The following is a 25936-nucleotide window of genomic DNA, read 5'->3' as shown; positions in this document are numbered from 1 at the left end:
AATTTACTGATAATTATAAACTTTAAGTACAAATGCATTTTAAGTTCTGGGCATGCTTTTATAATTCTTAATTAAGTACTATGTTTGGATCTCTTGTATGATATACATAAAATTTCCCAAGCTGCTTTGGTTTGGGCATTGGTTTTGTTGGTGGTGGTGGTTGTTATTTTTGTCGTGTTCTGTTTGTTTTTGTTTGGTAGTTTTTTTGCTTTGTTTTGTTTTTGTTTTACAAGTAACACTCAGCGCATTCTCCAGCATGGTTTCAAAGATGGACTGTGCAGTCTGCTGTTTACCTGGCCCCACCAATGAGCTTTTGCTGCTGCTGACGGATGTTCCTCCCATGCCCTCTGCCTCGAGACAGTCTCATTTCCTCTCCTTTTTGTCATGCTTGCTTTGAACAAGCCCCATTTAACTGCATGGGAGCACGGACTTTCACATCGAGCTAATCTCTAAAAGGACAGCCTTAGAAGTGAGGACACAGAAGCAGCTGAGAGTGTGTGCTCTGCCCTAGTGCTCTGTCTGCGTGGGCTGCAGTCCCTGGCATTGGTCATCGGTACACTTCACAGTAAGCAGATTTCATCTCACCGTAATGAAAACAGTAAACAGAGCTCACACACAGTACCTGGGACTTTATATGCCATAGTCTACAGATACAGGCAGCAGTGTTCCTTTTCTGTCAGTCTCTCTTGGCATTTCCATACATGCCTCTCTGGAACTGATATCTGTCTCAAAGATGCTAAGAAACTGCTCTAAGAGATAAGTTTTATATCCTTACACTTGCCCTAAATTTCTTCAAACTACAGATTTCCAAGCCCTCCCTTCCAAGTGTGTCTCAGCCAAAGTCTGTCCTGAATGTCTTGAGTGTTTTGCTACTTTAGCAGTGATACTTGGGTTCTGGGGGAGCTCTAGAGCCTGCAGATCCCATCTTATCACTAGTAGAAGGATAAAACTTAAAATCAGCTCATATGCAATTTGGCAAATGTTTGACAAAGATGAAGAGAGACTGAGTTGCTGATGGCCCTGAGTCAGAGGAACACAACTTAATACAGAAAAAAGAGAGAGAAATTGCTAGAACAGGGGATAAAGAATAAAGTTCAAGAGAGACTGAATGGCGGCTTCTTGAATGTAGTAACAGAAACTAAGATATAAGAGCCAAAATAAAACAAAATGAAGATGAGATTGTCCCTGAGTAATAAGTATAAATGTTTGGCTAAGGTAGTAACCAGAAAAGAAGTGAATAGCCTTGGGTACAGTAAGAGAATAGCTATTTCTCTTTTCAACCAATCATACAAGGCAGTCATCAAAGGCAAAGCACAGCTCCTCTTTCCTGTTTCCTTCCCTGAGTCTTTTGAGATGATGCCAAGTATCTCACAGAACCCCTATACATCAAAATAGGTACCTCTGAAAACCCATCTTTCTAATTAACAACAGGGTGTTCCGTCTCTTCGGGTTGTCTTGTGAATACTTGTCCATGACATAGGTCTGCATCTGAATGCTCCCAACACACACACACACACACACACAGGCATGCACACACACATGCACACACACTTTGGCAACCATCTCAAGGTTTTGCGGAACATTCAGCTGAATGCATATGAAACATGCAACAAGAGGCTTCTTAGTGATTTCTGTTCTTTCTTTTGGGGGGAGGTTAGTTGGGGGTTCTCTGTGAAGTCCTGGCTGTCCCAGAATTCAGATGAGGATGACCTTAAACTCACAGAGATCCACCTGCCTCTCCGTCCCAAGTGCTGGAATTAAAGGCGTTCACCACCACTTCCTGGTGAAACAAGATCTGTGTAAATCACGCCTTTCTGATTAGTTTCCATATGAAAAGTTGTGGTTTTCTATCTGCTACTGGGGCTGGAGAGATGGCTCAGCAGTTAAGAGCAGTGGCTGTTCTTCCAGGATTCCTGAATTCAATTCCCAGCAACTTCGTGGTGGCTCATAACCATCTCTAATTGGGGTCTGATGCCCTCTTCTGGTGTGTCTGAAGACAGCAACAGTATACTCATATACATAAAATAAATAAATAAATCTTCTATCTGCTACTAATTGGAATTGTGTCGCAATCATGGATTGTCTTGTACTCTGCCCAGGTTTCTTACATTTTCACTGTTTGAATGTGTTCATTGGAAATTTCTCTGCCCTCTTCCCTTCCATTTTTGACTCCTGGCCTCTAGGCAATTGGGAACTGCCAGAACTGTCGCAGGGACCCTTATGTTCTCCTAACTTTGGAACTGGAATCATAGTTGCCTCTTTCAAGATGGCAGACATGAGAGATGACCTGTTGCTCTTTCTCTTACTGGATGTTAGAACCCTGACTTCCTTTGAATGGTGATCCACCCACCCTTCTTCTCTTGGATCTATGTCTAGTTTCCTAAACACATATAAGCCAAACTGATGTACAACCAGGAAATGGTATGTTCTCCAGATATGTAAAGTAGGAAGCAAATTCTTTCTGCCCTCTTTAAAATAGGAAGTCCCAGTTTGTCTTGGTAACACAGGCCTGGCAAAATGTGAATGAAAATCATTGAATTAAAAAGAAAGAAAGAAAGGAAGAAAGAAAGAAAGAAAGAAAGAAAGAAAGAAAGAAAGAAAGAAAGAAAGAAAGAAAATTTTAAATATTTCAAATCCTCCAAAAATATACAATTATCCTCTGAGGCTAAAGAATGCAAAATAGTGTTTTACTATCATATGCAAGTATTTATTAGTATTTATTTAGTTTCTTATATTACCCAATGACCAAGAATCAATGATGTATTTCCAACTTAGGAGAAACTGAGGTCTAAATTTACTGGTTAGTTATTCAAGACATTCAGAAAAGAATCATAAAGTTTACTCTTATAAAGCAATTTGATTGAATTGAATTGGATTGAATTGGATTGGATTGGATCGGATCATTTGGGTGCAGAGCATACTGATGCAATCATGGGGACAGGAAGAAGAGAAGGCATTATGGATCATTAGAATATACAGACACACAGGCAGCTTGTGGTATAAAAGTAGAATGGGATATATTTTATAATACATAAAGCAATCATCTGCAGAAACAAGGTGAAGGGTTAGGAACATCCTTCATTTAAATTTTAGTGGTCATCATGTGTGAGATATTTTCTTTGGGTTCTTTGAAAATTAAAACTCATGAACAAAAGATATTAAAGTAGATGAGTAAATAGAGGATAAATAGAAACAGAGAACGTGGATAAAATGAATGTAATACATGATATACTAGAGTTACAGAAGTAAAACCTATGACAACTATCAACACACAGGGAGAGATTGATCCTGTCTGTACAGTGGGCAATAAGGATCAGAATGAAAGTAATTTTTTGAGATATTCCCTAAGGTAGGTTATATATCTGCAAATGAAGACGAGCTAGAAGAGGATGGGGGAAAAGTGTAGGAGGAAATGCAAGAGCCTCTGGGAAAGGCAGATTGCAGCGAGAGCTTCTATCAAGGGTGGAACGCAGGTGAGGTCAGAAAAACAAGAAGCTGCGATGTCAATGGTTTGACCTGCTCTTCTAAGGAGTGTAGCTTCCAGACAATGAGCAACAGTCACATCATTGAGTGGGATGTGATGAGACAAATCCTCCTGTTAGATCACTGTGACAACAGTGGCCTATGAAAAGGAAGGCTTGGGATGAAGAGATCCTGAGGAATTTATGACTGTTAAGTTTAACAGTCAGTGACCATGCTGGTATATGTTGAAAAGTTTGACATGGTAAATATTTTCCTTTTGTTCCTAATAACTTATACAAAGATAGAGACACAGAGACACAGAGACACAGAGAGAAATGAGAAATACTATACAAATAATTTTAGTATATGGTAAAATATACTATGGTATATACTTTAGTATATGGTAAAATATACTATGGTATATTTTACCATATTAGTATTTTACCATATTAGTATATGGTAAAATATCCGTCAGTTTGGGACGGATGGAGAAGTGTGTTCTGGGGTTGAGCAGATCACTCAGTCATCCATCCTGAATGCCTGAATTCTTGAGTCTTCTATGTAGAGCTGCCAGTATAGAATGCTAGTTTCCTCCTCCAGTTCAGGACGCTGTTTGACTTTATTCTTCAAAACCTAACCAGCCTTTGCTTCCTATTGATCCTGTCATATTTCTCCCTGTTTTGAGGTTGCCATTTTAAAAATAATTTTTAAAGAACAATTCCTCCAAGTGAAGGTGCTACAGAGTCGATGATAAAGTAGACACTAGAAACAGGCTTTGTGTCATTTATAATGACTTAGATAAAATATTACACCTGTGATCACATGTGTGTGCCAGGTACTCTATGAAAACTAGGCACTGGCTGACTGGCCACCTTCCAGGGTCACCTAGGAAGATGCTGTTTTATTCTGATTGCTATAAGTGTATCTTTACAATGGAAAAAAAATCTCCACAAAATGTTAGAAAGTTCTCTTTTAGGATGGAATTAATGCAAAGAAAAGTTCAAGAGATGGTTGGGGGTGCAACGCAATCAACTACCTTGTTACAAGATTTGGAGTGAAGGATAAAGGAAAACAGAAAGACTTTCAAGGGATCAGGTGACATGTAGGTGAGAATTCTTCATCCCTGTAGAGCTATTGAAAGTGGATAAGTAGAAAGTATAGAATTCTTTAAATTTTACAATGGACATGGGCCTTTAAAAACATCTATTTAAACTACTCCTTTTAAAATGAAGAAACTAAAAACCTACAGAAGTACATAATATACTCAGGGCCCCAAAGATGACAATTCACTGAACAGGGCTAACGTGAGGAAGGTCTCATCAGCTAGCCAGGCTATGGATACAACCACACTATCTATGTTGGTCAAGTTCCAAATTCTTCTCAAAGTGGCTGACAGTCCCTCTAAATGCAATCTAATCCATCCTTTTTCCTTTCAAGTCCTTAACGTCTGTGATTATATTATGTAAGTCTACCTACCTCTACATGAACCAAGAGCATTATATGTTTACAGATTGAGTATCAATCATATGAAAAACATACATCAGCATAGCACCACAGGAGGAAAAGGCCACACACAAAAAGTATTTTACAAAACTACATTCATTGTACGTGTAAAAGGCGTATACAAAAGGCAAAAAAAAAAAAAATCACATTTAGACTTAGGTCCCACCCCGAGAATGTTTCATTCTGTATAATGCCAAGTATTCCAAAAGCCAAGCCTGGGATACTTCTAGTCCCGAGCAATTCAGACAAGGAACACTCTAGTTCTTCATTTAAATGTGTGCATGTATTTGTTTAAAAAAAAAGAAAAGAAGAAAAAGAAAAGGAAGGAAGGAAGGAAGGAAGGAAGGAAGGAAGGAAGGGCAAAAAGAAATGTCTTTTTTTTTAAAAAATATTTTTATCAGGTATTTTCCTCATTTACATTTCCAATGCTATCCCAGAAATGTCTTTTTTTTTTAACTTTCAAACCAAATATATAGAGTGCTTTCTTAGCATGCCTATGGCCCCAGGTTTAAACCCTAGAACTTAAAAGAAATCAAACTTCGATTATCAAACGTCTGGGAAAGTCCCAACCCCTCCTTTTTCTTTCTTCCATCTAGACTGAGTGTGATATACTTACAGGGCAGGTATTCACTACATCAAGATGCCAGAAGAGAAAGAGATTGTGCTGGTAAAGGCGGTTATATGTAAGAGGAGGAGACAGAAGTGTACCCTTCTGATTCATTGACCATCATAAGTCATGGTCACCTTCCCATAATCACGCTGCTTCTTTTTACATCAAAGTTTCAGAAGGCTGGTCCAGTCTGAGCCAGTTTGTGATGGATGGAGAAGTGTGTTCTGGGGCTGAGCAGATCACTCAGTCATTAAACTACTTCCCTAGCAAGAGAGAAGTTCTGAGTTAAGTCCCCTAAACTCACACGAGAAAGCTGGGAGTTACGGAGCATACTAGTAAGGCGAGCTCTGGGGAGATAAAGAGGAAAGTGGGTTCCCAGGCCCATTGGCAGCCTGGAATATCCTGTTTGATGAGTTCTGCAACAATGAGAGACCCTGCTTCAGAAAATAAGAGAAGCACGGCACCTGGGCACCCAAGGTTGTCCTCTGGGCTCTGCAAAGTGCAAACATTCACACCCCCAGAATATGTGAGTATGCAGTGTTTGCCCATAACCCAGTGTGAATTAGCCTCTCTGTGTGTCCAATCCTTGGCAAACAGCACGGACTGTCCTCCGTGGCCTGTGCTCAGTACTTGAGTAAAGACTTAGCAACATTTAGACAAGATTCTTTTGAACTGGAAAAGCCCATCCCGACCACTTGCTTTCCTTTGTTTCTCTAAGTTACTTGTAGCCCCCAAAGACAAGAGCTCAGCCTTTGCAGGGGACACTTTTCTCCCTCCTTCTTCCGAACCCCTCCCTTTGTGCAGAAGTTTGCTTAGCCACCTGCATTGCAGTGTGGACAACCTGCCTGGCTAACCAAAACAACTAACAGAAATACTACTATCAAAGTGGCTTCTACCACTTCACGTACCATGGCTGGGTCACAAATGCTGTCAAAGATGAGCTAAGCCTACTCTAAGTCACGGTGAAACTTTTTTTAATATTTAAAAAGAAATGTCAGTGAGGGGTATGGGATGGTCAGGGCTTTCCAGTGTTGTTCTAAATTATTTTTACCCATTGCTCCCTGTACCCCTGGCTCTAGCCAAAGCAGAAACAGTGAAATGCCATAAAATAACCTACTCTCAAAGTATATTTGGCCTGACAGGAAACAGGAAATACCAGAAAAGATCACAAGGAAGGCTGTAATCATAAGATTCCTAGCCTAATTCTTTTGACGTCAGCAGTTTAGATAAGTCAGATAAGCAATCGCAAGCATCCGCGGCTCCAGAGTGCCAACCCAAATACGCCAAGTGCATCTTCAGCCCCTTTGAACTGGGGTGTTGTTTGACCTCTGCTCTCCTCTCTCCCCAAGAAGCAGATCCTGAAATTTTGAATTCTGGAGCTAGTGTCAACATTAAGATATTCAAAGACATTACACAGAGCTGCTAAATTGGCCCTGTGGCAAATTTGTCTTGCTTGGTGTATTAGAAACCTTGGATACAACTAACTGTTTATAAGAGGTAAGAAAAGCCTGGTTCATCTCAAAAGGAGTTTGCTTCCTAAAGTTCAGCTTTCCCAATCTTCAGAACAAATCTGTGGCTATGCAGTATGCCCCTGTTAAAATGCTAAAAAGATATATTACCAGACCCAAGCCATTTCATAACATCTTTATTATATTCACCTTTCTTTGGCCTCCTTAACTCCTTAGCACAACAAATTAGTGGGCTGATTAAATATAAATTAGACTGGCACTCTCCCCTCTGAGTTCTTTTAACTTCAGAACCAGAAATGTGGAAGTCAACCATTCTATAATCTGCAGAAGGGAGAAATCTCATGCATAGGTTACTCAAGTGGTAAGGTAAGAGTTTAAATCAAGAGTTAATAATGGGCTGGGAATGTTGCTTTATGGAAAAAACATTTTCCTAGTATATGTAACACTCTGCATTTAATATCTAACACTAAAAATAAAATAATACCCCATACAATTTTTAAACAAAAAGGGTTAAGAATAAGAACTTATTCGCTCTATATCTACCTACTTCTAAAAACAGTTCTAAGCTTATAAAAGCTTATGCAAAGTCATAAAGTCATTGTGTCATGGTGTAACAAAAGCCCTACATAAAGTAGAAGAGAAAGCAAACAATTATGAGAATGAATTAAGGAAAGCTGACATCTGAACTTCTTAGCGGGCAGGGCAAAAAAAGAGACAGAAAAGATGACAACATCCATTATCTTCAGGAAGAAAAACATTTTTCCTGGCTTTGAGTGTGTGGGACAATGTTTGATGAGGGATCTTTGTGTAGTAACAGAGGATGCCCTTCTAAAGAATATAAGCAGCTATTTAGGTGTGCCACTTGCAACTTGAGAAGAGTTTTATGAACCATCTCAGTGGAAGGTGGTTCCAAAGAGACTGCTCAGTGTGGATGCTGAGGGAAAGGTGGTCTCTCTTTGGGCTGCTGTGACCCAGGCAGGGATCAAGCCCATGCACAGGATTTGGAAGAGACCAAGACAAAAGGTTTGTAACCTTGTGCATCTGTCAGGTCAGAGCACTGTCCCTCAGAATGTCCAACTCAGGAAGTTCTGTGAATCCCATCCTGGCATGCATATCTGACATTATAATGTGGCAGACACTCACCTGTTAAGTATACAATGTTGCTAAATTGTTCTAAGCAATTCGCACATCAGTCTTGAGTCTTTGCCTTGAATTCTGTGGGACACTCCTTTTATTTTGCATACAAAGACAGAGTCCTTCAGTTCACTGATGTCCCTTCAGCACAGGTAGCGATACTAAAAACTGAATGGTGGCTTGAAAGTTCAGAGTTAACATAATACATCTAAATGCAAGTTTTGTTTTACTTGAACCCATTTCCCAACCTTTGCTTAATATTCTATTCAATTTACAAAAAAAAACTATTAAAAATTAATTAACCCAATGATTCCAAAAACTTATAATGTACATGTGTAGATTAAGAGACACATACTACACGGAAGGAAACACAGCAAGTTTGGAAACAACAGGATTTGTTCTTATGCACTACAAAAATGACTAGCCACTGAGTATTCAAATGCACAGGGAGCTATAGTCCAGACATCTTTAACTCCTTGACTGCCGAGTCAACTTCCATAGTAAGGTTACCAGTGTGGCACGGGTAACAGTTGGGGCTAGAGGAACTGGGTTAACCACAGGAAGAAAACAAGACTCTTGCCTTGGTTAAGCACAATCTGCCCAACAAGAGTCCTGTAAGGCTAAAACATACAAGAAAATCTGATGGGGCAAAAGAAAAGGAAAGGAAGACTGGACAAAACCGAAAGTGTCCAAGGAGCAGGAGGATGGAAAGGAGGAAGAGTCTCAACGGTGCCAGCAAAGCTTCTTACACGTTATGCATCCTAACGTCTTAAAGCTGCATCTCTCTAGCAGCTCCCCAAACTGAAAGTGAACCCTAGCTATCAACTGCTGGATTAAGTTTGCACTTTCCTGCAGCCTGCAGCTCAGATGTCCGCAGATACAAGCGTGCCACACACTCATAGCTATACTGTATACCCTGACAACTCTTAGTGGAGTTAATGTATTTTAAGGCCCATCCAGCCATGTTGGAGACCAGAGTGACTGAGGATTCCTGCTTTACAGGGGGCCCTCGGTCCTGAGCCCCTGCTCTCATGATGCAAGCTCATCTTTGACAGCATTTGTGACCCAGCCTTGCTCTCTTTTTTTTTTTTTTTTTTATATATATTTTTATTACATAATTTCCTCAATTACATTTCCAATACTATCCCAAAAGTCCCCCATAGCGCCCCCCACTTCCCTACCCACCCATTCCCATTCTTTTGGCCCTGGCATTCCCCTATATTGGGGCATATAAAGTTTGCAAGTCCAATGGGCCTCTCTTTCCATTGATGGCCGACTAGGCCATCTTTCAATACATATGCAGCTAGAGACAAGAGCTCCAGGGTTCCGGTTAGTACATCATGTTGTTCCAACAATAGGGTTGCAGATCCCTTTAGCTCCTTGGGTACTTTCTCTAGCTTCTCCATTGGGAGCCCTGTGATACATCAAATAGCTGACTGTGAACATCCACTCCTGTGTTTGCTAGGCCCCGGCATCGTCTCACAAGAGACAGCTATATTTGGGTCCTTTCAGCAAAATCTTGCTAGTGTATGCAATGGTGTCAGCGTTTAGAAGCTGATTATGGGACGGATCCCTGGATACAGCAGTCTCTAAATGGTCCATCCTTTCATCACAGCTACGAACTTTGTCTCTGTAGCTCCTTCCCTGGGTGTTTTGTTCCCAATTCTAAGAAGGTGCACAGTGTCCACACTTTGGTCTTCATTCTTCTTGAGTTTCATGCGTTTAGCAAATTGTATCTTATATCTTGGGTATCCTAAGTTTTGGGCTAATATCCACTTATCAATGAATACATATTGTGTGAGTTCTTTTGTGATTGTGTTACTTCACTCAAGATGATGCCCTCCAGGTCCATCCATTTGGCTAGGAATTTCATAAATTCATTCTTTTTAATAGCTGAGTAGTACTCCATTGTGTAAATGTACCATAATTTCTGTATCCATTCCTCTGTTGAGGGACATCTGGGTTCTTTCCAGCTTCTGGCTATTATAAATAGGGCTGCTATGAACATAGTGGAGCATGTGTCCTTTTTACCGGTTGGGACATCTTCTGGATATATGCCCAGGAGAGGTATTGCTGGATCCTCCGGTAGTACTATGTCCAATTTTCTGAGGAACCGCCAGACTGATTTCCAGAGTGGTTGCACAAGCTTGCAATCCCACCAACAATGGAGGAGTGTTCCTCTTTCTCCACATCCTCGCCAGCATCTGCTGTCACCTGAATTTTTGATCTTAGCCATTCTGACTGGTGTGAGGTGGAATCTCAGGGTTGTTTTGATTTGCATTTCCCTGATGATTAAGGATGTTGAACATTTTTTCAGGTGCTTCTCTGCCATTCGGTATTCCTCAGGTGAGAATTCTTTGTTCAGTTCTGAGCCCCATTTTTTAATGGGGTTATTTGACTTTCTGGAGTCCACCTTCTTGAGTTCTTTATATATATTGGATATTAGTCCCTTATCTGATTTAGGATAGGTGAAGATCCTTTCCCAATCTGTTGGTGGTTTTTTTGTCTTATTGATGGTGTCTTTAGCCTTGCAGAAGCTTTGTAGTTTCATGAGGTCCCACTTGTCAATTCTCGATCTTACAGCACAAGCCATTACTGTTCTATTCAGGAACTTTTCCCCTGTGCCCATATCTTCAAGGCTTTTCCCCACTTTCTCCTCTATAAGTTTCAGTGTCTCTGGTTTTATGTGAAGTTCCTTGATCCACTTAGACTTGACCTTAGTACAAGGAGATAGGAATGGATCGATTCGCATTCTTCTACATGTTAACAACCAGTTGTGCCAGCACCATTTGTTGAAAATGCTGTCTTTCTTCCACTGGATGTTTTTAGCTCCCTTGTCGAAGATCAAGTGACCGTAGGTGTGTGGGTTCATTTCTGGGTCTTCAATTCTATTCCATTGGTCTATTTGTCTGTCACTATACCAGTACCATGCAGTTTTTATCACAATTGCTCTGTAGTAGAGCTTTAGGTCCGGCATGGTGATTCCACCAGAGGTTCTTTTATCCTTGAGAAGAGTTTTTGCTATCCTAGGTTTTTTGTTATTCCAGATGAATTTGCAGATTGCACTTTCTAATTCGTTGAAGAATTGATTTGGAATTTTGATGGGGATTGCATTGAATCTGTAGATTGCTTTTGGCAAGATAGCCATTTTTACAATGTTGATCCTGCCAATCCATGAGCATGGGAGATCTTTCCATCTTCTGAGATCTTCTATAATTTCTTTCTTCAGAGACTTGAAGTTTTTATTATACAGATCTTTCACTTCCTTAGTTAGAGTCACGCCAAGATATTTTATATTATTTGTGACTATTGAGAAGGGTGTTGTTTCCCTAATTTCTTTCTCAGCCTGTTTATTCTTTGTGTAGAGAAAGGCCATTGATTTGTTTGAGTTAATTTTATATCCAGCTACTTCACCGAAGCTGTTTATCAGGCTTAGGAGTTCTCTGGTGGAATTTTTAGGGTCACTTATATATACTATCATATCATCTGCAAAGAGTGATATTTTGACTTCATCTTTTCCAATTTGTATCCCTTTGATCTCCTTTTGTTGTCGAATTGCTCTGGCTAGGACTTCAAGTACAATGTTGAATAGGTATGGAGAAAGTGGACAGCCTTGTCTAGTCCCTGATTTTAGAGGGATTGCTTCAAGCTTCTGACCATTTACTTTGATGTTGGATACTGGTTTGCTGTAGATTGCTTTTATCATGTTTAGGTATGGGCCTTGAATTCCTGATCTTTCCAAGACTTTTATCATGAATGGGTGTTGGATCTTGTCAAATGCTTTTTCCGCATCTAAGGAGATGACCATGTGGTTTTTGTCTTTGAGTTTGTTTATATACTGGATTACGTTGATGGATTTCCGTATATTGAACCATCCCTGCATCCCTGGGATGAAACCTACTTGGTCAGGATGGATGATTGTTTTGATGTGTTCTTGGATTCGGTTAGCAAGAACTTTATTGAGGATTTTTGCATCAATATTCATAAGGGATATTGGTCTGAAGTTTTCTATCTTTGTTGGGTCTTTTTGTGGTTTAGGTATCAGAGTAATTGTGGCTTCATAGAATGAGTTGGGTAGAGTACCTTCTGTTTCTATTTTGTGGAATAGTTTGTGAAGAACTGGGATTAGATCTTCTTTGAAGGTCTGATAGAACTCTGCACTAAACCCATCTGGTCCTGGGCTTTTTTTAGTTGGGAGACTATTAATGACTGCTTCTATTTCTTTGGGGGATATAGGGCTGTTTAGATCATTAACCTGATCTTGATTCAACTTTGGTACCTGGTATCTGTCTAGGAACTTCTCCATTTCATCCAGGTTCTCCAGTTTTGTTGAGTATAGCCTTTGGTAGAAGGATCTGATGGTGTTTTGGATGTCTTCAGGATCTGTTGTTATGTCTCCTTTTTCATTTCTGATTTTGTTAATTAGGATGCTTTCCCTGTGCCCTCTAGTGAGTCTGGCTAAGGGTTTATCTATCTTGTTGATTTTCTCAAAGAACCAGCTCCTTGATTGGTTGATTCTTTGAATAGTTTTTCTTGTTTCCACTTGGTTGATTTCACCCCTGAGTTTGATTATTTCCTGCCGTCTACTCCTCTTGGGTGAATTTGCTTCCTTTTGTTCTAGTGCTTTTAGGTGTGTTGTCAAGCTGCTAATGTGTGCTCTCTCTAGTTTCCTTTTGGAGGCACTCAGAGCTATGAGTTTTCCTCTTAAAAATGCTTTTATTGCGTCCCATAAGTTTGGGTATGTTGTGGCTTCATTTTCATTGAACTCTAAAAAGTCCTTAATTTCTTTCTTTATTCCTTCCTTGACCAAGGTATCATTGAGAAGAGTGTTGTTCAGTTTCCACGTGAAGGTTGGCTTTCTATTATTTATTTTGTTATTGAAGATCAGCCTTAGTCCATGGTGATCTGATAGGATGCATGGGACAATTTCAATAATTTTATATCTGTTGAGGCCTGTTTTGTGACCAATTATGTGGTCAATTTTGGAGAAGGTACCATGAGGTGCTGAGAAGAAGGTATATCCTTTTGTTTTAGGGTAGAATGTTCTGTAGATATCTGCCAGATCCATTTGATTCATAATTTCTCTTAGTTTCACTGTGTCCCTGTTTAGTTTCTGTTTCCATGATCTGTCCATTGGTGAAAGTGGTGTGTTGAAGTCTCCCACTATTATTGTATGAGGTGCAATGTGTGCTTTGAGATTTACTAAGGTTTCTTTAATGAATGTGGCTGCCTTTGTATTTGGAGCATAGATATTCAGGATTGATAGTTCCTCTTGGAGGATTTTACCTTTGATGAGTATGAAGTGTCCCTCCCTGTCTTTTTTAATGACTTTGGGTTGGAAGTCAATCTTATCAGATATTAGAATGGCTACTCCAGCTTGTTTCTTCATGCCATTTGCTTGGAGAATTGTTTTCCAGCCTTTCATTCTGAGGTAGTGTCTATCCTTTTCTCTGAGATGAGTTTCCTGTAAGCAGCAAAATGTTGGGTCTTGTTTGTGTAGCCAGTTTGTTAGTCTATGTCTTTTTATCGGGGAGTTGAGTCCATTGATATTAAGAGATATTAAGGAAAAGAAATTGGTGTTTCCTGTTATTTTTGATGTTAAAGTTGGCATTTTGTTCTTGTGGCTGTCTTCTTTTAGGTTTGTTGAGGGATTACCTTCTTGTTGTTTCTAGGGCGTGGTTCCTGTCCTTGTATTGGTTTTTTTCTGTTATTATCCTTTGAAGGGCTGGATTCGTGGAGAGATAATGTGTGAATTTGGTTTTGTCGTGGAATACTTTGTTTTCTCCATCTATGTTAATTGAGAGTTTGGCTGGGTATAGTAGCCTGGGCTGGAATTTGTGTTCTTTTAGTGTCTGTATAACATCTGTCCAGGATCTTCTGGCTTTCATAGTCTCTGGTGAAAAGTCTGGTGTAATTCTGATAGGCTTGCCTTTATATGTTACTTGGCCTTTTTCTCTTACTGCTTTTAGTATTCTATCTTTATTTAGAGCATTTGTTGCTCTGATTATTATGTGTTGGGAGGTATTTCTTTTCTGATCCAGTCTATTTGGAGTTCTGTAGGCTTCTTGTATGTTCATGGGCATCTCTTTCTTTAGATTTGGGAAGTTTTCTTCTATAATTTTGTTGAAGATGTTTGCTGGTCCTTTGAGTTGAAAATCTTCATTCTCATCCACTCCTATTATCCGTAGGTTTGGTCTTCTCATTATGTCCTGTATTTCTTGGATGTTTTGAGTTAGGATCTTTTTGCATTTTCCATTTTCCTTGATTGTTGTGCCGATGTTCTCTATGGAATCTTCTGCACCTGAGATTCTCTCTTCCATCTCTTGTATTCTGTTGCTGATGCTCGTATCTATGGTTCCAGATTTCTTTCCTAGGGTTTCTATCTCCAGTGTTGCCTCATTTTGGGTTTTCTTTATTGTGTCTACTTCCCTTTTTAGGTCTAGTATGGTTTTGTTCATTTCCATCATCTGTTTGGATGTGTTTTCCTGTTTTTCTGTAAGGACTTCTACCTGTTTGATTATGTTATCATGTTTTTCTTTAAGGATTTGTAACTCTTTAGCAGTGTTCTCCTGCAATTCTTTAAGGGATTTTTGTGCTTCCTCTTTATTGTCTTCTTCCTTTTTAGCAGTGTTCTCCTGCATTTCTTTAAGTGTGTTATTAACGTCCTTCTTGAAGTCCTCTATCATCATCAGGAGATATGCTTTTAAATCCGTGTCTAGCTTTTCCGGTGTGTTGGGGTGCCCTGGACTGGGTGAAGTGGGGGTGCTGGGTTCTGATGATGGTGAGTGGTCTTGGTTTCTGTTAGTAAGATTATTACGTTTACCTTTCGCCATCTGGTAATCTCTGGGGTTAGTTGTTATCGTTGTCACTATTTAAAGATTGGAGCAGAAGCTGTGTTCCACTCACCAGCAGTCTCTAAATCCTGCGGCGGGGGTCGTGGGTAGCTGACGGTACCCCGGTGCTGGTCCAGCCGGAAGAGGCCTGTGGTCCTACTCAGGCCGTTTTTCTGCTTCCCTAACTAATGCAGTCTCTGGTCCCGCGTGCAATTGGATTGGAGCAGAAGCTGTGTTCCACTCTCCAGAAGTCAGCCTTGCTCTCTTTAACTCTTTCTCTCTCTCTCTTCATCTTTTTTGTTTTGTTTTGTTTTATTGGATATTTTATGTATTTACATTTCAAATGTTATCCCCTTTCCTGGTTTCCCCTCTGGAACCCCCCCCCGAACCTATGAGGATCCCCTGTTTCTATGAGGATGCCCCTCTCCCACCCACCCATTCCCACCTCACCGCCCTGGCTTCCCCCTACACTGGGGAATTAGCTTTTGGGCTAATAGCCATTCAGTGAGTGAATCAGTGAGTGAATACCATGTGTGTTCTTTTGTGGCTGGGTTACCTCACTCAGGATGATATTTTCTAGTTCTATCCATTTGTCTAAGAATTTCATGAAGTCATTGTTTTTAATAGCTGAGTAGTACTCAATTGTGTAAATGTATCACATTTTCTGTATCCATTTCTCTGTTGATGGACACCCGGGTTCTTTCCAGCTTCTGGATATTATAAATAAGGCTGCTATGAACATAGTGGAGCATGTGCTCTTGTTATATGTTGGAGCATCTTCAGTGACCTCTTACTTGGCTGGCCCCAGCTGTTGGTTGGATCATGGGGGACTCTGGAGTCCAACTGCCTCATATCTCTATAAAACTTTTTGGACTTTGGTTTTTGCTTATATAAAAGGCAAATAACAATGTGCACAGGTAGATCCTTTGTCTGGAGTATATGAGGGCCTAGGTGCAATCTCCAATATTGCCAAAACATAAAAAGGTTGAAAAGCAGTGCTGCTTACAGGGGTTAATCAGCCAATCAACACAATGAGCAGAGTCCTGGTAAATGGTGATCACCCCATGAGGCTAATGAGCATTATTATTCCACGCTGTCTTTATTTCTCATAATTATCCAGGGATATTGAATTGCTGTGCTAGCCTAGGGCAAAAATCAGCACTCCGTTTTCATCTCCTTATCTAAGCTTGGTTATTATGAATCATAGAGAGAAGAAACATCACAGAACTGAATACCACTTCAATTATATTTGCAATTCCAATGGTAAATATTGAAAATGACCGTTACTTCTAATTTTTCATTACATTTTCACCTGTTATAAATTAAAGTGTGCAGAGCAAATTTTCATACCTACAATCACACAACCATTGAAATGTTCTGAAGGGGCTAGGGTGGAGCAATGAAGGTTTATTGGTTCAAATTACAAGTAAGGGTATCCTTAAAAGCCACATGGAAACAGCCATTATTTTGTAGCCAACTAAATCCTTTGTTAAACTAAATTAAATATGAGAGGTTTGTGTTCTTATTTTGTGTTTGTGTTTGAGTTTGTGTTCTTATTCGTAATACTAATGGCCACTTAAAGTCAAAATTCTATTTAATAGTCACAGAAGGGAATTTTCTTTTGTCTCCAGATTACGATTTTGTTGTGATAATAGCCACTTAAGATTTATTACTACAAAGCCCAGATCACAGCATGCTGCCATTTGAATTCCAGGCGCAGGTTTATAGGAATTAAGATTGATCACTGTAGACTTAACAAAACCCCATATAGGGAGAAACTTCTCAGAAACCAAGGGTTTGTAAGAAGATCAACAGAGTATCAGGTATCCTCTGGGCCTGGTAGTGGGGCAATGCTTTCTAGGCTTTCGTAAGAAAGACCACTGGATTTCCTCCGGAGATTTCAGAGTTTAGGTGAACTTAAATTGTGAACACTGTGAAAACATTTAATGCCTGCTTGCCCAGACATATACCTAAACAAGGACGAAAATATTCAGGATGGCCAGCCTAATTTCTAGATGAAGACCCCCATACTTCATCCTGCTTCCAGGGTCCATTTCCCATAAAACTAGCAAGGTAGAAATGCTAGCAAGGTATGTGGTTAATTGCTTTTAAGAAGGTAGGGCTAGGCTCTTATTCCAGGCCAGGATCACACCTTGGTGACCCAGGCTCATGTATGATATCCCACAGTCTTATGCAATGGTGGGTTCAGGAGGCTAGTATCTCTCATTTCTTATCACTATGTGTGTTTAAAGTATCTTGTGCTGTAAAGCAGGTGGACTAAGGAAAGCAGAAGAGAGGGGTAAAGAACAGGGAAATTTTAGCAGGTGGTACTTTACAGAAGTCAGGAAGAAAACACTCTGCCCTGACCCTTTGCTTCGAATGACCACTAGACCAAAGGAGTTCCACGAAGGTCTAATTTGAACTAATCTGAAAGAAAAATCTTTGATTTTTTAATAAGGAAGGATTTCATCAAAAGTGAGGTTTGTGGGTCTGCGATGGAAATATCTGAAGTAAGACTGGCCAACCAGCCACCTAAATACACACGATTCATTTTTAGAAGCATGAATTATGAATGAGCCATTCCGAGCAGACGTTCAGCATGAGCAGAATCGACATGTCACACTGACCCGTCGTTTGGACCAGCATGGTCAATAGTAACGTTACAGGGTAGGAGACAGTGAAGTGAAAGGCACTGCCCTACTTGCTATGCAGATGTAAACTTTCCATCTCTCCATCCTGAAAGTCAGCCAAACTGGGGGCTGCGGAACCTGAGCCAGGGTGGAACCCTTCAAGGCCACAGCACGTGATTTAAGCTCAGAATGAAAATGTTGGCAAAAGGGCGGGGCTTTGCCACATTTGATTAGGAAAAGCCTAGCTTTTAGACATAGACTTCTAAGTTTTAATTACACAAACTCCAAGAACACAGGAGCTCCTTGGGTGCTAACACGGCAGTCACATGATTATTCTCCCACTCCCCACCCCAGCCCTCCCACAACATCCCCCAGAATTATGTTACTCGGTTTTGCTTACAGTTTCACATTCTGAATTTCAGCTCTCACCTCCTCATAGCTGAAATAAGTGGGTCACGACCACCTCACTCACTCCCAGTTCATTATTTTCTCTCCCAATGGCTGGTAAAGGCCCAGCCTCAAACTCCAAATTGTTCTCCATACTCATCCCAAAGTAGTTTCCACAGCCTGGATTCCGCTGATGACCAGCTCCGCACCAAAGCGGAGCAGAGTGAGCTCGCAAGGGAGACGGATGAGAGAGGAAGCAAGGAACAACATACAGAGTTTAGATCTCCGGTAACCGCTTTAGATGCTCAGGGTCTGTCTGCACACCCAAACTGAGGCAGGTTGATGCTCAGAAGTGAAGACTGAGAGGACATTCGTTTTGGTCTTGAGTAGGTTTTCTGTAAGTGAGACATGAAAGCTACTGTGCCTCCAATACGGTTCTAAGCCCCCAGTTCTCAATCCTTTCACAGGGGCCGCCCGAGACCGTCAGAAAAAAAAATAGATATTCACATTACAATTCATAACAGCAGCAAAACTACAGCTATGTAGTAACAATGAAAATAATTTGCGGTTGGGGGTTGCCACAACAGGGGGGACTTATTAAAGGGTCCCAGGATTGGGATCCACTGCTCCAAGAGGATGACGGACAAGAAACACATCTCCCGTTCAGACAGGAAAAGTCCTGATTCAAGGACTTACAGAAATACACCATTAACCTGCAGCAGGAGCAGAGCTGACCTGAAAGAATGGCATGTGAACCTGACTCATAGGGAATTTGGCTAGGAGCCAAAAGTAAATGCTCGTGGCTACATACTACCCTAGAATTGCCATTGGATATTTTCCATTTAAAAATAAACTGCAAATATATTACTCATCAAAGCAATTATGTACACTCAATATATTTCCTCCAGATATCCTCTTGTTCAGTTTCCCTACTCTGGTAGGCCAGGACCTTCTTATTTTATACCTCGTCGTCAAGAGTCTTTGCCTCTGATAATGCACAAAGCAGATTCCCTCTGAATGTGGGTCACTCTCCCCAAGGCTTATCTCTGCCCTATGCTCCCTCTTGAGTTTTTTGGTAGCTCTCCCACTCACCTGGCACCCACACAGACATGACCCACCCCACTTCCCACTTCTCTGCCTCTGTTTCCCGCCATGCAGAGTAGGGTTTAACAGGATCTCTCTTGTTTCAGCCTCTACACATTTATTCTGTCGCCCCTCCTTCAAATATCTGTGCTTATACTCAATGTTCTTATTTCCAGATTTTCTTATACTTCAAGGATCAGCCCCATCTCCACCCTTCCTAAAGGCTTCCTTAATACCCCAGGAATCGGCAGGCCTACACATACACAGCACTTAGTGCCCTTTCACCTGTATTATAGTGGGGTTTTTTTTATATAGTTTCTGACATCCCCCAGCCGTATAAAAAATGACCCTCCACTATTCACGAGCTTGCTTAGTTAATAATGTCATTTTAAAAAGCCAGGCTTGGTGACTAGCAGACACAATCTCAGCCTCTCTGAGGCTGAGACAGGACAATTTTCCCAAGTTAAAAAGCCAGTCTGCACTATGTAGTGACTTCTAGGCCAGCCTGAGTGACAGTAAGGTCCTGTCTCAAAAAATGCATGACAATATCACTAACAATTCTTTCGCAATCCAATGTGTGTAATATTGGTTCTGGGTTATATTAGCATATGGTAAAACAAAAACAAAAACCAAAAAAAAAAAAAAAAAAAAAACCATCAAGCATTCACAGGCTCTAACACCAAGTAGTTTCTCATCCTTGGGTTTGGAGTACAAAGACGTCTCTGAAGGTGTAGCTGGGTTCACCCTGCACCTGTAAAGAAACAGCATAGAGAGGCCAATCAGTGTCTAAAGGGGGAAAAAAAAACATTAATTATAATTGCTTTCTGTGTGGAAAGAATGAAAAGCGAAGCACTTTGGTTTTCTGTTCATAAATCCAAAAGCTACCTACCTGGCTGTCTACATGTGGAGGGCTAGGCTATGTGCAACTCACTCTGAACCCAAGGGGTCAGCAAATGGGAATTTGAAGGGTCCCCTGGTACTCTCACATGGGGGTCCTCTACATAGCAATCAATCACTTTTCTGTCCCTTGGTACCCTGTCCTCAAGTGTCCTCTCCACCTCTGAGTTGGAACCTTGGCCATCAATTCTGTAGTCAAGGTAAAATTACCCTCCATTCCTTTCTTCCTCCCTGGAGCTCATAGAGCACTGTCTCCGGTGTCTTTCTCTAACTTTGTCACTCTTTCTAGGAAAGATTATGCCTCCGTTGTCCTTCCTCGTGTTTGTAAATACATCTTTAATTGCTGTTTTCTTCCTCCAAAGTACTCTAAGCATGGCCATTTTATGCCCGACTCATAGGAGGTTACCACACTTGTGAGCAAACCAGGAGGTGCAGGTAGCACCGTCTAGGGTTGGTTGGCCAGGATGGCCAGGTTAGTTGGATGGTTAGGTTAGTTAGGGTTAGTTGGCTTGCCAGGATGGCACATGACCCCATGTGCTTCCTTGACACAAGCCATGGTCAAGGCGCCACAGAGCATCAACACCTAAGTCTGTGGAAGGGGTACCTGTTTGAACCTGCTTGGCATCAGGAGCGCTTCACAGCAGCCACCTGGGATAACTAGTGAGACCCGGACTTGTTCACTCTTCTGGATGCCATACAAACACAGCATAAGCCATCCATTCCTCCTTCACAAGGATAGACAGATAAGCTTATCCATTGGAGCAACTGCAGCACAAAGCCACCTTTAAAACTGTCAGGGGCACAGAAGATATGAACAAGATGGATCTATCGCCCTTTCTCTGTCATGTGAGTTATGCTAATGCCCGTGAGAACTCACGCTGGATTTGACAGCTAGCTCATCAAATCTATTGCTGTGCTGGAGACTGTAGTGTTCTGATCTCAGGAGTGGAGAGTGAACTTCAGTAAGCATTGCCCCCATCCCAGGTGCCCAGAACATTGCTTTCAGGGCTTGCATTTCAGAAGCATCCTTCACATGCTCTGAGACCACACATACGGCCTTCCAAAAGAACCAATCTAAACCCAAACATCAGATAAGCAATTGAGAGTTCGTAACTGTACACGGAGTACACTTAAATTGTGTAATTAATTATATCTGATGTGGTTGAATGCTAGTTAGGTGATATTTTCACCTAGTCTAGTCTCAATTTTTAGAGTGGTCTGACTAGACATAAATTTCAGCAGGACCTGATTCTCCAGAACAGCAGCTATCATCAAACCATGAGAGCATTTTAGATTTTCAGCTGCTACGCTATCTTTTCATTACTTCCTGGTAACAATATGAAAATAATATTTTTCCTGTTTTGATTTCCTGAGTTCTACATGGGGGTTCACAATCTGATCATCAATTTTTCATATCATTGCTAAGGGCTGACTCAAAGAATCTCACATTCAGTGGCTTCCCTAAAGCTCTCTATCTTACTGCATTGAAGCACCATGACCAAAACTCAAGTTGAAGAGGAAAGGATTTATTTGGCTTACATTTCCAGATCAGAGTCTAGAATAGAAAAACGTCAGAACAGAAATTCAAGCAGGGCAGGAACCTAGAGGCAGGAGCTGATGGTGAGGCTGTGGAGGGGTACTGCTTACTGGCTTGCTTTCCCAGGCTTGCTCAGACTGCTTTCTTACAGAACCCAGGATTGCCAGCCCAGAGATGGATGGCACCACCCACTTTGGGCTGGGCCCTCCCCATTGATCACTAATTGAGAAAATGCCTTACAGCTGGACCTCATGGAGGCATTTTCTCAACTGAGGCTCCTTCCTTTCTGATGACTCTAACTTGTGTCATCTTGACATACAAAACTAGCAAGTACAACTGACCCTTGTCAACTTGACACACAAACATCACTATTAAGCCACAACCCTTGCTTTCTTATTCATCCCCAAGATATCACATTAAAAACAGAACTTGAAAAGTCCCACAATCTATAAATTCAAACACATTAAAAGTTAAATATCGTGCTCGCTTCGGCAGCACATATACTAAAATTGAAACAAAAAAAAGTTAAATATCTTTAAAATATCCAATCTTTCTAGGTCTTTCAGCTGTGAGAGCCTGTAGAAATCAAAATTAGATTAAATACTTTCTTCAAGAGGGAATAACCAGGGCACAGTCACAATCAGAACAGAGCAAAACTAAACTCCAACAGTATAAATAACTCAATGTCTGCGATCTACACATTATCTTCTGGGCTCCTCCAAGGGGCTGGGGTCACTTCTCCAGCTCTGCTGTCTACAGCACACACAGCTTGTTTTCTAGGCTCTGTCTGTCTTCACTCCACTTCTGCTGCTGCTGTTCTTGGTGGTCATCCCATGGTACTGGCATCTCCAGAACACTGCTGCAACTGGACTGCACTTTCACCAATAGCCTCTCATAGACTCTTTACCTAGTATCAAGCCTCAACTGCTCTGTGTGACCCCTTCAGTTCTGGGCCATCAACTGCCACTGAGGCTGCACCTTCACCAATGGCCTCTCATAGCTTCTCAACGTGCCAAGCCTCAGCTGCTCTCCATGACCCCTCATGCCTTCAAAACCAGTACCATCTGGGTGACTCTTATTCATTACCAAGTCCTGTTGCCAGCACAAGGTATAACCCTTGGCCACCTCTAGAACACAGCTTCTCTGTGCTCTCAGAGTAAAACATGTCTCAGAAGATTTCCCCTCAGTGATGTTCTTAATTAATGCTAATCTCTTAGCTCCAGTTAACCAGCACCAATTGTCTCAGAAACACAAAGTATTTACTTCACTAGTCCTGGTATCTTGTTAATCACAGCTGATTCTTCAGTCCCAGTGAACCAGAGTCACAGAATCTTAAATCAAAACAGCAAACAGCCTTGATAGAGTCTTTAATCTTTCCTCTGAAATCTTACATGCCAGGCCTCCATCTTCTGCACAGCGCTCAACATTCTTATCCTCCAAGCTTCCAGAGAACATCGCACTGAGCTCCCAACACTCAATGGCTTTTCTGTCCCAATGTTCCAAAGTCCTTCCACAATCCTCCCCAAAACATGGGCAGGTCTGTTGTTACCCTACTATAATGGTACCAACTTGTCTTAGTTAAGGCTTCTATTGCTGCAACAAAACACCACGACCAAAACCCAGGTTGGAGAGGAACAGGTTTATTTGGCTTACATTTCCAGATCATAGTCCATCATAGGAGGAAGTCAGCATAGAAACTCAAACAGGCTGGAACCTGGAGGCAGGAGCTGATGCAGAGCCCATGGAGGGATGCTGCTCTCTGGCTTCCTTCCTGTGGCTTGCTCAGCCTGCTTTCTTACAGAACCCAGAACTACCAGCTCAGGGATGGCATCATCCATTAAGGGCTGAGCCCTTCTAAATCAATCACTAACTGAGAAAATGCCTTGCTGCTGGGTCTCATGGAGGCATCTTCTCATCTAAAGTTCCTTTCTCTCTGATGACTCTAACTTGTGTCAGGTTAACACAAAAACAGCCAGTATTCTGTCTGTCTGTCTGTCTGTCTGTCTCCCTCCTCCTCTTCCTCGTTCTCCTCCTCCTGCTTAAAAGTTTTATCCAGGCATGTCCATATGTAGCTCTTTCCTGATTTAATAACCAATCCAGCCACTCCTGTCCCACCACTGGACAGCAGCACTGAGGCTCAGCCCACATTTTAACACAGGGAAGTTTGGCTCCACAGGGTGACTGTCTGTCCCTCAGAGCCCAGATGTGAGCTGCCATTCTCCTTCACTTACACAGATTTGCTCAGTCTATTTTGGCCACAGATCAAGTGGGAGAGGTAGGAAAGTTTCTTCTCTGAAGTCCTGAACAATAATTAGAACATGTTTATATATATATATATATATATATATATATATATATATATGACAGTTTCCAAAAATCAGGAGGCATTTAAAGCCCTTAGAGAATTCAACGCTCTGAGCAAATCAATGGGCTAGGTACGACATAAACAAAATGTCTACTATGCAAATGCAAACTGGCTATGGAGATATAGCAAAAGGAATGTTTTTAATTCATCAAGTATGCAATATGTCCTGTTATGCAAATGCAAAATATGACAAAAATTCTTGTTTTATTTTGTTTTGTTTGTTTTTGTCTTTGTTTGGTTTGTTTTTGTTTTGTTTTTGGTTTTTGTTTTTTATTTTTTCTGAGAAAGGGTTTCTCTGAGTAGCCTTGGCTGACTTCGAAGTCTCTCATGTAGACCAGGCTGGCCTTGCCCTCACAGAGATCCACCTGCCACTGCCTCCCAACTGCTTGGATTAAAGGCATGCACCACCACCACCCAGATCTTGACAAAGATTTAAAAAAAAAAAAGTTGAACATCATTACTTAGCCACCAAAGCAGAAGGTGAGAGACAGAACACATGTCTGAAATAAAGAAATGGAAATTCTGGTCACATCTCTGTCAAGGGCCTCCAAGGTATATCCTCTTGGACACTACGTTTTAATCCATCAGAATTCCTTCACGATAAGGAATATGTCTTTCTTCTTCATTTCTAGAAATGTTCTAGGTAAAAATGAGGGATGTGTGTAAAACTTTTCAGCGTCCTCTCTTTACATTAGAGTTTTACACATTTCCCCCCAAAGTAAAACTCCCCAGTTCTAAAACACACCTGACTGAGCTTATCTCACTGTACTACTGTTTCTTGCCAATCTTGATCTCGTGTTAGTGACCTTATGAAGACCTGACTGACACCCAGATTCTGGGAGTACATGGATGAAGGGTGGAAAGTATTTCCAAAATGAACCCCCAAACTGTAGAGCACGCTGTAATTAAACCTCAAGTAGCAACATGGAAGGGACACCAGACACAAAACACACAGAAAATTGGAGTATATGACTTCCTTAGCTATCTTTATAAAGTGTGTGTGTGTGTGTGTGTGTGTGTGTGTGTGTGTGTGTGTGTCTAGGTCCTGTACTTGTAGAGACCAGAGGACAATGCCAGGTATCTTATCCTCTCTCCACGCTTTGAGGCAGGCTTGATATTTTGGCCAGATTGACTGTCCTGCAAATACCCTCAGGTGTTTGCACCCTCTTGTCTTTGCCTCCCCAGGGTGGAATTGCAGATGTGTGCCTTCCACCACACCCAGCCTTGTGCGTGGATGCAAACCCGGGTGCTCACACCTATGCAGCAAGCATTTTACCAACTGAGCTGTCTCCCTGGATTTGTATTTTCTTAAAGCCTTTGCTTGGTTTGGTTTGGGATCCATTTCACTTCTTGTAGATGTGACTTTTGACCTGCTGGTCACCTCCATTGGGGTGTGGCTTCATGTCTAAGCAAGGAGGGTATTTTTCAAGTTGCTAGAAGGCCACTGCCAAGTGTTTCCCACACAAGGCCCTGTTGTGTTTTGTGTGTGTTTTCTGTTTTCTGTTTTCTGTTTTGTTTTCGGCACCTTGTGGACCACTAATTGGAGTTTGCATATTCAACTGCCAAGCAGCAGGCATTCCTTTGAAGTGAGTGGAAGTCACACTTCCCTTCAGAGGCAAGGAAGAGAGAAGGTCAGGTCGGGAAGGGGCAGGGCAGCAGACAATGACCTGAGGATAGAGATGGAACTCATTTCTAGTTCTTTCTCTACAGAGAAAGAAGTTGAAATGCATTCTGATGGGAATGTTTGTTTGTGATTTTTAACCCTAAAAGCTGTGCACTCATTCGGTACCCCATGAAGCTTCACAGCTAAGGCAAATGTGACAGGGCTGGAAATCAGTATGTGAGCTGAGGCCTCTAAGTGCAGAGAGCAGGGGGCAGGGGCAGGAACCAGAGAGTGAATATTCTCTCTATGCAGAGATTCAGCCTGCTTTGCTTGAAAGACAGGGCGTGGCCACACATGTGTGGACAGACAGACATGTGAAATTGCAGCGTGATTTGAGGAAGGATTTAAAAAGCAATACTGAGT

At 41.3% G+C, this 25936-nt stretch overlaps 1 protein-coding gene across 3 annotated transcripts in view; it reads left to right on the top strand.

Annotated features, from left to right (window-relative positions):
• Positions 1-25936, top strand: part of Pde7b (phosphodiesterase 7B) — a 334788-nt gene that overhangs the window by 180351 nt on the left and 128501 nt on the right. The gene's annotated exons all lie outside the window — the stretch shown is intronic.

This window comes from Mus caroli, unplaced genomic scaffold (genome assembly GCF_978045245.1).
Source record: "Mus caroli unplaced genomic scaffold, Mus_caroli_1 scaffold_9, whole genome shotgun sequence".
In the NCBI taxonomy this organism is placed as follows: domain Eukaryota; kingdom Metazoa; phylum Chordata; class Mammalia; order Rodentia; family Muridae; genus Mus; species Mus caroli.
This window is presented reverse-complemented; position numbering and strand designations above follow the sequence as displayed.